The sequence below is a fragment of the Phascolarctos cinereus genome, unplaced genomic scaffold (genome assembly GCF_003287225.1).
Source record: "Phascolarctos cinereus isolate Bilbo 61053 unplaced genomic scaffold, phaCin_HiC Scaffold_2;HRSCAF=192, whole genome shotgun sequence".
In the NCBI taxonomy this organism is placed as follows: Eukaryota; Metazoa; Chordata; class Mammalia; order Diprotodontia; family Phascolarctidae; genus Phascolarctos; species Phascolarctos cinereus.
Window position 1 is genome coordinate 186,327,905 of NW_027555625.1, and position 8,406 is coordinate 186,336,310.

Sequence of the window (8,406 nt, forward strand, 5' to 3'; positions counted from 1 at the left end):
TTCCTGGGTTTCAAGTCCTGGCTGTCACTTGTTAGGTTCATGAATTCTATGCCTCCCTTTCTGCATGCCTCCACTACTCTTTGAGGAAAATAAGAGCATCAGAGAAGAAAATTCATAGGCAACCATAAAAACAGATCCAAGGCAGTGAAAGGACAGAAGAGATAGATGTCTTTTAGGCTCACTGGGATAAGAAGAAAGATGACTGGAGAAAGCAGCTCTGAATTAGACTCAGGATGAAGTGATACACGACTAATCTGCTAATGAGAGCTGTTACATCAAGGGCAGGAAGTACTAGGAGGCTGGCGTCATTTAGGACAGGGTAGTCAAGTAACCCAGTCCTGAAATTCATCAAGTCTGTGGGGAAAGGAGTGCATGCTAATATAATACACCTCTCTCCTCATGGCAGAGACAGTCAAAGAACTGCTAGGGCAGAGGATTGTATACCTTGACAAATGAGGTCACCTCAGTGGCCATTTTTGTATAATTGTTTTTCTTTGTCACAAAGGAGGGTTCAATTCAGGAGGAATGGAGAGAGAAGTGTTTTCAGAAATGAATATGAATAAACAAACAAGGGCATCTATAAAACTTAATTTTCAAAAAGACTAACGGAAAAGAGCCTATAAAATCTGGTTGGGTGAAGGGAAAGTTATGAAAATTCATTTGGCAAGGCTGTAGCAAATCCTTCCAGGGAATATAATCTTAAAGTCCTACAGCCTCAAATCTGACAGAGACTTTAGAGATTATGTAGCAGTCCCATCCCTTCATTTTCATTTATAAGGAATGTAAGGCTCACAGAAACTTGGTGACTTACCCAGTTTTAAACAAGTCATTAATAACAGGACTAGACTTTGAAGCCAGGCCCTCCAAATATCTCCGTACCTAGGGCTTTTTTCACTATGCAACACTATCACTCCCTGACCCACCATCTCCTCATTTCTCCTAGAAATGCTATCAGTTGAAGCAAGCCAATGGAGAGCAGGAATCCTAATTTTAAGGAGTTAGAGAAGATAGTATTATGTAGTAGAAGCAGTAGCTGAGTGTGGAGTATAAAAACTTTGGGTTCAAATGCTGTGTGACCTCAAGCAAGGCACTTCATCTTCCAGAGTCTCAGTTTTCCCCTCTTTTGACCAGAAAAATGAAGGAGGTTGCCTGAGATCATCTCTAAGGTCTTTTCCATTTATTGCCTAGTATAATTATCATCTGTAGAGTGGGAATAACTACAGTATAAATGAGGTATATTTATAATTTATACACATATTATTAACACACCCTGGGTATAAAAAAAAAAAGCAAAATTCTACATTTAAAAATAGACCCAAGAGTTAAGCTTCAGAAAGCACACCAGAAGAACACACTCAAATTTTTCCATTTTCCTTTAAAACTTAACTTAAATCCCTGTCGCTATCCCTTGATATGGTGGACTTTCTCTATAGCTACCCTTGGACTAAAACCAAGAAGCTAGTGAGGGAGAAGACAAAGTACTCCTGATATTGGCCTCCACATTACTTCACCTGACACTTGATCGTTGCCCAATAAATCATCTCAAAGAGGCAATAAAAAGACCAACAACAATAACAACAAAAGACAAACTCAAAGGAAGAAACCAAAGAGGAGGTTAGAAACTAGAAAATAACTATTACCAAGTCTAGTTTCCATTCTAGGCAAGTCTACTGGTGAAATTGCTCAGAATTCCCTCAAATGAGAAAATGACCAGTTCACTTATAGTTACCAGTTTAAATAATGGGTGGGTGAACATCAGAATGCATTGGTTCATTTTGGAATCCTGAGATCAAGCAGATGTTCAGATGCCTACTTAACTTGTTCAATTTCTTCCTGTCATCTCGTCAATGCCCTCTCTCTCAATTGAATGCTCAGCTAGCTTTCTTGTTCTTGGAACTTTGACATTGTTGGATCTTCCTCTGGATTTCCTTGGTCTCTCTTTCTCCCTGTAGGTGGCAAAGCTGAGAGGTAAACCAGGGCCTCTTATTTTAATCCCCATGGCAATATGTCTCAGGGCAGAATTGTGCAGGGAAAAAAAACCCACAACAACCCGTAAAACATTGTACTGAATGTAAGAGAACTTTGGTTTTAGTCTCAGCTCAGCCATGAACTGGGATGACTAGGAAGGTCAAGAGATCGAGAGCTGGAAGGGATCTTGGAGCTTATTCAATCCCATTTGTTGATTTTACAGATGAGAACATTGAAACTCTGAGTGGTAAAGTCACTTGCTCAAGGTCAAACAAGCGATAAATAGCAGAGCCACAATCTCTCATGTAGAGGCTGGCTGACCACTTGTTGTGTATGTCATAGCAGGCGGGATTCTTTTTGTGTAGGGTGCCTGAGGTCCCTCCCAACTCTCAAATTTTGTGAATCTATCACCTCATTACCTCCCTGGGCCTCTGTTTTCTCAGCTGTAAAATGATAGGTTTGACTAGTTAATCTCTAAAATTTTATGGCATTTGTGAAACCTTTATCTTCTTTATACTTCAAAGGAAATATGAGAAAAGATTACATATCCTCTCTCATTTTAGATATGTGGTTTCTCCTCTGACCTTGGCATCTGGAAGGAGGTGGGAGGAGGTCATGGGAAAGTTCTGAGGGGATAAACACATTGATACAACCAAACAAAATTATCATCATCACTTTAATTTACCAAACATCTAATGAGTATCCTATATTCAAGACATTATAATGGGTGCTTAGGCATAAAGAGATAAAAATGAAATAGTTCTAGTCTCAAAGGAACTTATATTTTTTGGTGGATATAATACAGAACAGGTTAATACTGGGGGGAAAGGTGTGAAAATTTTCTGGGTGTGAAAATACATATAGCATCTAAAATTTCTTCAGAGATCCCTGAAATAGAAATTCAGCTGGAAGTCCAAATTTATCCTTTATAAAAGAGGTAAAATAACACAAAATAGCTCCATATAAGTGTGGAGATCTCAAAAAAGGGATTAAGTACTTGGAGTTGATTACTTATAGTTTCTAAACCATCAGGCAAACCTTATCATATGGATCTGAAATCCATAAGATTCTCAACAGGAATGTGTCATGGTAGTAAGACAATAGTCTAGGTCTATTTAAAAGTGAAAAAAGAAAATGAATAAGGATAAGCTTCTAGAGTATGATCTAGGCAAATTGCTAGGCACCTGTATTCTAGGGATGCACACCCATATTCTCCACATTAGCTTACAGTTACCCCTTCCACCTTGTGACTTTTCCCATTGCAGTTTCAATATATCTTGGGTCAGCACAAGAAAATAATTTTGGGGGGAGTTTTATGGAAGGCGCAGATGACATGCAAAGGCCAGAAGACAACACAGAAAAAGTTTAGCAACTCAGGAATGCAAAAAATATGTGTATAGCATCATATAATATCAACATATTTTGTCTTTTAATACCATAAACATATCCAAATTTTATAGTAAGATACTGTAAACACTGCAGAGAATAAAAGGAAAAAAAATCCAAATTCTTCTCTGGTACAAAGGGAGGGCCAAAAAATTTTATTCATTTTCCAGATCATGGGGGGTGCTGTGCCCCTAATCCTGTGATGTGAAAGAGATAACTGTGCGTACTTGTAATGAGTATAGAAATAAAATAGACATTAATACTTAAACATTCCTTCATCTGAAAGTTACATCAAAGGAACTGGGTAGACATCAAGGAAGCATACCAGAAATTGACTGTATAATTGCAGTACAACAAAATGCAGTGGGGAGGCAGGGGGCATGACATAATAATTTTTCCCAGCAGATCCTTGTAATAAAAGAACATCTAAGTAGAACTGTACCAATAGAGAATCTCTGTGGTTGAAAATGCATAGACAACTCAAACGAATCCTGTGTGAATCCCTCCAGCAGAGCAGCTACTCTGGGTTACTCTTCAACTTGTACACATACTTTCTGGTTGTGTTCTCAGAAGGTAGCTGCTACCTCAAGTTCTGGGAGTCCTGTGGGCCTGGGCTTTTACTTCTGTAATTCATGAGCCCCAAATGGTGTCCTTCCCAATAACATTTAGCTAGTAGATGCAATTAGATCTTCACAAAGGCGTTTATTGAAATGGCATAATAAAAAAAAGGCAGCCATAAAACATTCTCCCATCAGAAGCCAAAGGTCCATTCTCTCACTGATATATACAATATTAGAGGAAAGTGTGGACATGGACTTAGAATGTGTTGCATTGAGGCACATATGCAGTGAAGGTTTTTCTCATTGCCGGAACTTGGAGTCTTTTTTTCTTCTAGAGTCATCGTAAAACTCTCCACATTGGCACAGCATCTCTGCTGGATAGGTTGCTCAGCTGAGCACTGAAGGTCTGCAGCTCTCTACTGCTATTCTCTCAAATGCTAAGGATAACTCTCTACTGAGTCAATAGCCAGCTCTTTGCTTCCAGACATCCTGCTCCTTGAAGCCTCAAGTGACTGCCTCACTGTATCTGTGTTTGTGTGGAATGTATTCCTCTGCTCTGTCAATAATGATTCCAACTCCCTTACTCTCCAACTGTTGGATGAGGTACCTCTATCTGGGTTAAATAGTACCATTGTTAAACATCTTGGCCAACAGAAGTGGGGAAGGACAGAGAAATCTTCTCCATCCTTTCCAACTTCGTCAAGCCAGTACAGCTTCCTAAAATTCCTTAGGGTTTGGCTAATTAAAGCCCTCAAGGGGGTGTAACCAATTTATTTGCCCAACTAATCCCATTACCCCTTCTAATTCAATGTGAGAGGTCTTCCCACTTTATAAAGGAATCAAAGGGACCAACACCTTGTTACTCCAAGAATACCTTGTTATCTCTGATTACATTGTAGAGGGATAGCCTGGTCACAGAGCCATTGAAGAAGAGAGAGGAGTACTGGGAATAAATAGTTTGAACTTCGTGACTCTAGAGAAGCTGAGGGGGCTAAAAATGGACTTGCACATAGAAGGTACTAAATTATATATTCCTTTTGAATTCCTCTTTTAATCTCCCTCTATATTACCTCATTTGGTGATCTCAACAATTAATTTCCCTCTCTATGTTGATGATTCTCACATCTACCTGCTATAATTTCTCTGCTAACCTCCAATTTTGTATCTCCAATTGCCTTTCAAACATCTCAAAATGGATATCCAGTAAACATCTTAACAGAACCCACAATCTTTCCCCCTAAACCCTACTACCCCCCCAACTTCACTATTACTGTAGAGGGAGATATCATCCTACCAGTCCCTCAGGCTTGCAATCTAGGAGTTAACCTGGATTTCTCACTATTTTACAGCATAACTATCTAATCTGCTGCCAAGGCCTTTCAATTTTGCCTCTACAATAATCTCTGTTCTTTGCTCTGACACCATTCTAATGCAGGCCATTATCACCTGGATTACTGCAATAGGCTGATGGTGGATCTGCCTCCCTCAGGTCTCTTCTCCATTCCGATCTATCCTCCACTCAGTCAATAAATTGATTTTCCTAAAGTTCATGTCTGATCATGTCAACTACCCCCTCACCCCATTCCATAAAATCCAGTGGCTTCCTATTGCTGGCAGGATCAAATACAAAATGCCGTGTTTGGCGTTCAAAGCCCTTCATAGCCTTGCCCCTTCCTAATTTACTAGTCTTCCTTATTCCCTTACTGGTACTCCCAGTGGCACTGGCCTCCTGGCTATTCCACAAGCAAGACACTCCATCTCTCAGCTCCAGAAATTTTCTCTGGCTATCTGCCATACCTGGCTTCCTTTAAGTCTCAACTAAAATCCCACTTTCTATGGGAAATCTTCCCCAACCTCTCTTAATCCCAGTGCTTTCTCCCTGTTAATTATTTCATATTTATCCTGTGTATAGCTTGTTTTGTATCTATTTGTTTGCATGTTGTCTTCTCCATTAGGTCTTTTTTTTTTCCATTTGGCCAATTGTATTTTTAAGGACTTGTTTTCTACAGTTAATTTTTGTCCTTCCTTTTCCTATTGACTCTCTCTTGCATACCTCTCATTTCTTTTCCCAATTTTTCTTCTACTTCTTTTATTTGACTTTTAAATCCTTCTTGAGCTCTTCCAAGAAGGCTTTTTGGGCTTCAGACCAGTTCACATTACCATTTGAGGCTTCAGATGTGAGTTTGTTGACAATGTTGTCCTCTTCAGAATTTCTGCCTTGATCTTCATTGTCCCCATAACACATTTCTTTTTGCTCATGGTGTTTACTTATTTCCTGGCCTTTAAAAAAATTGAGCTCTCCTACTGGGGAGCAGAGGGCACTGACCCAAGCTTCTTGTGTTGGGAGCCTAGGGTCTGGTCACTGGCTTTATGTGCTGGGGCTGCAATTCCTGGCAGTTGGGGCTGTAGGGTTCTGGCTGCTTACCTGGTATTGGGCTGGAATCAGCAACACTGGAGCTCTAGGGGTAGGGGTTGGTAGTCTGACCCCTGGAGGTTGCCTGATCACCCAGACCTTTTGCTTTCTTTTGGCTCCTTGAAGATGAATGTTTTGTTGCTGGGGGATCTTTCTCCACCTGAGGCTTTCTCTCTTGGAGTTGTGCTTCCCAGAGTTTTGCTAAGGCAAAGGGAGACTTGGCTGCCAGAGAACACCGTGGCACATGGTGTGGTGGTTTTCTGAGCTGGTTTCCACTGGTTTCCTTGCCTGTACTGAGGCACTCAGGGATCCTGGTGTTGGTGTTTGCCTGAGGTTCAGGATCTCCCCCTGGTATGCTGACGTGGGGCTTTCTGTTAGCTTGCTGGGACGTTTTGTTCTATACTGCTTTCCCTCCCCCAGGACAAGAGGTGCCTTTCCCATTAATCCTTCAATCTTCCTGGGCTACAGGACTGCTGCACCCCATCTTTCTGCTGGTTCAGCTGTTCCAGGGTTTTTCCTGGGGTGATATTTTCTAGCTTTCAGACATTAATCAGGAAGGATGAGAGCAATTTACTTCTTACTCCACCATTTTGGCTCCTGGAAGCTGAACCCATCTTCTCCATTGGATTGTAAGCTCCTTGGGAGTAAGGACTGTATTTTGCCTCTTTTTATATCCCCAGAGTTTAGTACATGTCTGGCACATAGTAAGAACTTAATAAATGTTTATTGGTTGAATTGATTGGTTGTTCATGGGTAATTTAACTCAAAAGGAATAACTGCTGTTTCTATAGTACTTTACAATTTATGAATTGATTTGCTCACAACAAACCAACCAGGTAGACAGTACAAGCATTCTCATTTTACCAACAAGAAAATAGAGCTTCAGAGAGGTAGAATAATTTATCTGAGGTCAAATAGCTAATCAATGTCAGAGCAAAGACTAGAACTCATGTGTCCAGAGCATCTACTATGTGCAAGGTTCGGTGCTAACATGCTATCCAGGTTATTTATATACTGATTCCAGGTTAACAGTGAATTTTGATTGCTTGGAAGCTTCTAGCCAGATTCTGGTCTTATCTTCCTCCCCACACCGTTTCTGACACTGTCGTGTGCATTTTTTGTCTTCAGATAACATAGCCATTCTGTAACTGAACTTATTTGTCTAGATGGGAGATAACATAATATATAGGCTTCAAAGAGAACTCATGAAAAGTTGTTATTCAATTATCTGAATAGATTTGGTAATGGAGGACTATTGGAGATACAACGGAATTCAATTCAATGAAACACTTATTAAGCACTGTTTTGTCATGAGGGGGAAAACATTAGATTTGGATGTCAATAGTCCTGGGTTCAAATTCTGGCTTTATGGAATATAACATTTATGTTGGACAAGTCTCAATCTCTTTGAGCCTCAATTTCTTTATCTCTAAAATGGAAGAGAGGAAGATGATGTTTAAGTAGGTGATATTTAAGGTCCCTCCCAACTCTAAATCCTATGATTTCTATGATCCTCTAAATACCTAATATGTACAGTGTGTTGTTCCAAGACAATGAAGGAGATTCCTCGGTATCTCAACAAATGAGATATGGTCCCTTCCTGAAAGGTGCTCACAATTTAATAGGAGAGAAACAAATAGATGAATACACAAATAGCTAGAATATAAAACAGAAAAAGACACATGCGTAAGAGATGCAAAGTGCTATGTATGAGCTGATAAAGGAAACCACTTGTGATTGAGAGGATGTGGATCAGAGAAGGCTTTCTTGAGGTGATATTTTAGCTGGAAATTATAGGCTAAATAAGAATTCAGTATCAGATATGAGAAAATCACAGAATGTTAGATCTGAAAGAAATTTAGGAGACCATCTTGTCCAAGATCATGCAGCTAGCTATTAGGTGGTAGAATTAAGATTAATTCCAAGTCTGTAGCTCCCAGTACAGTGGGATGCCATGTATGGGAGGTATGACCCTGATTCCTACATGGCCCAGCCTCTGGGTTACCATATAGTGTGTGTATGTGCTTTGCTCTTGCCTGCTTGCTGTGCTGTATAGTAATAAAGATCATTTTTGTACTG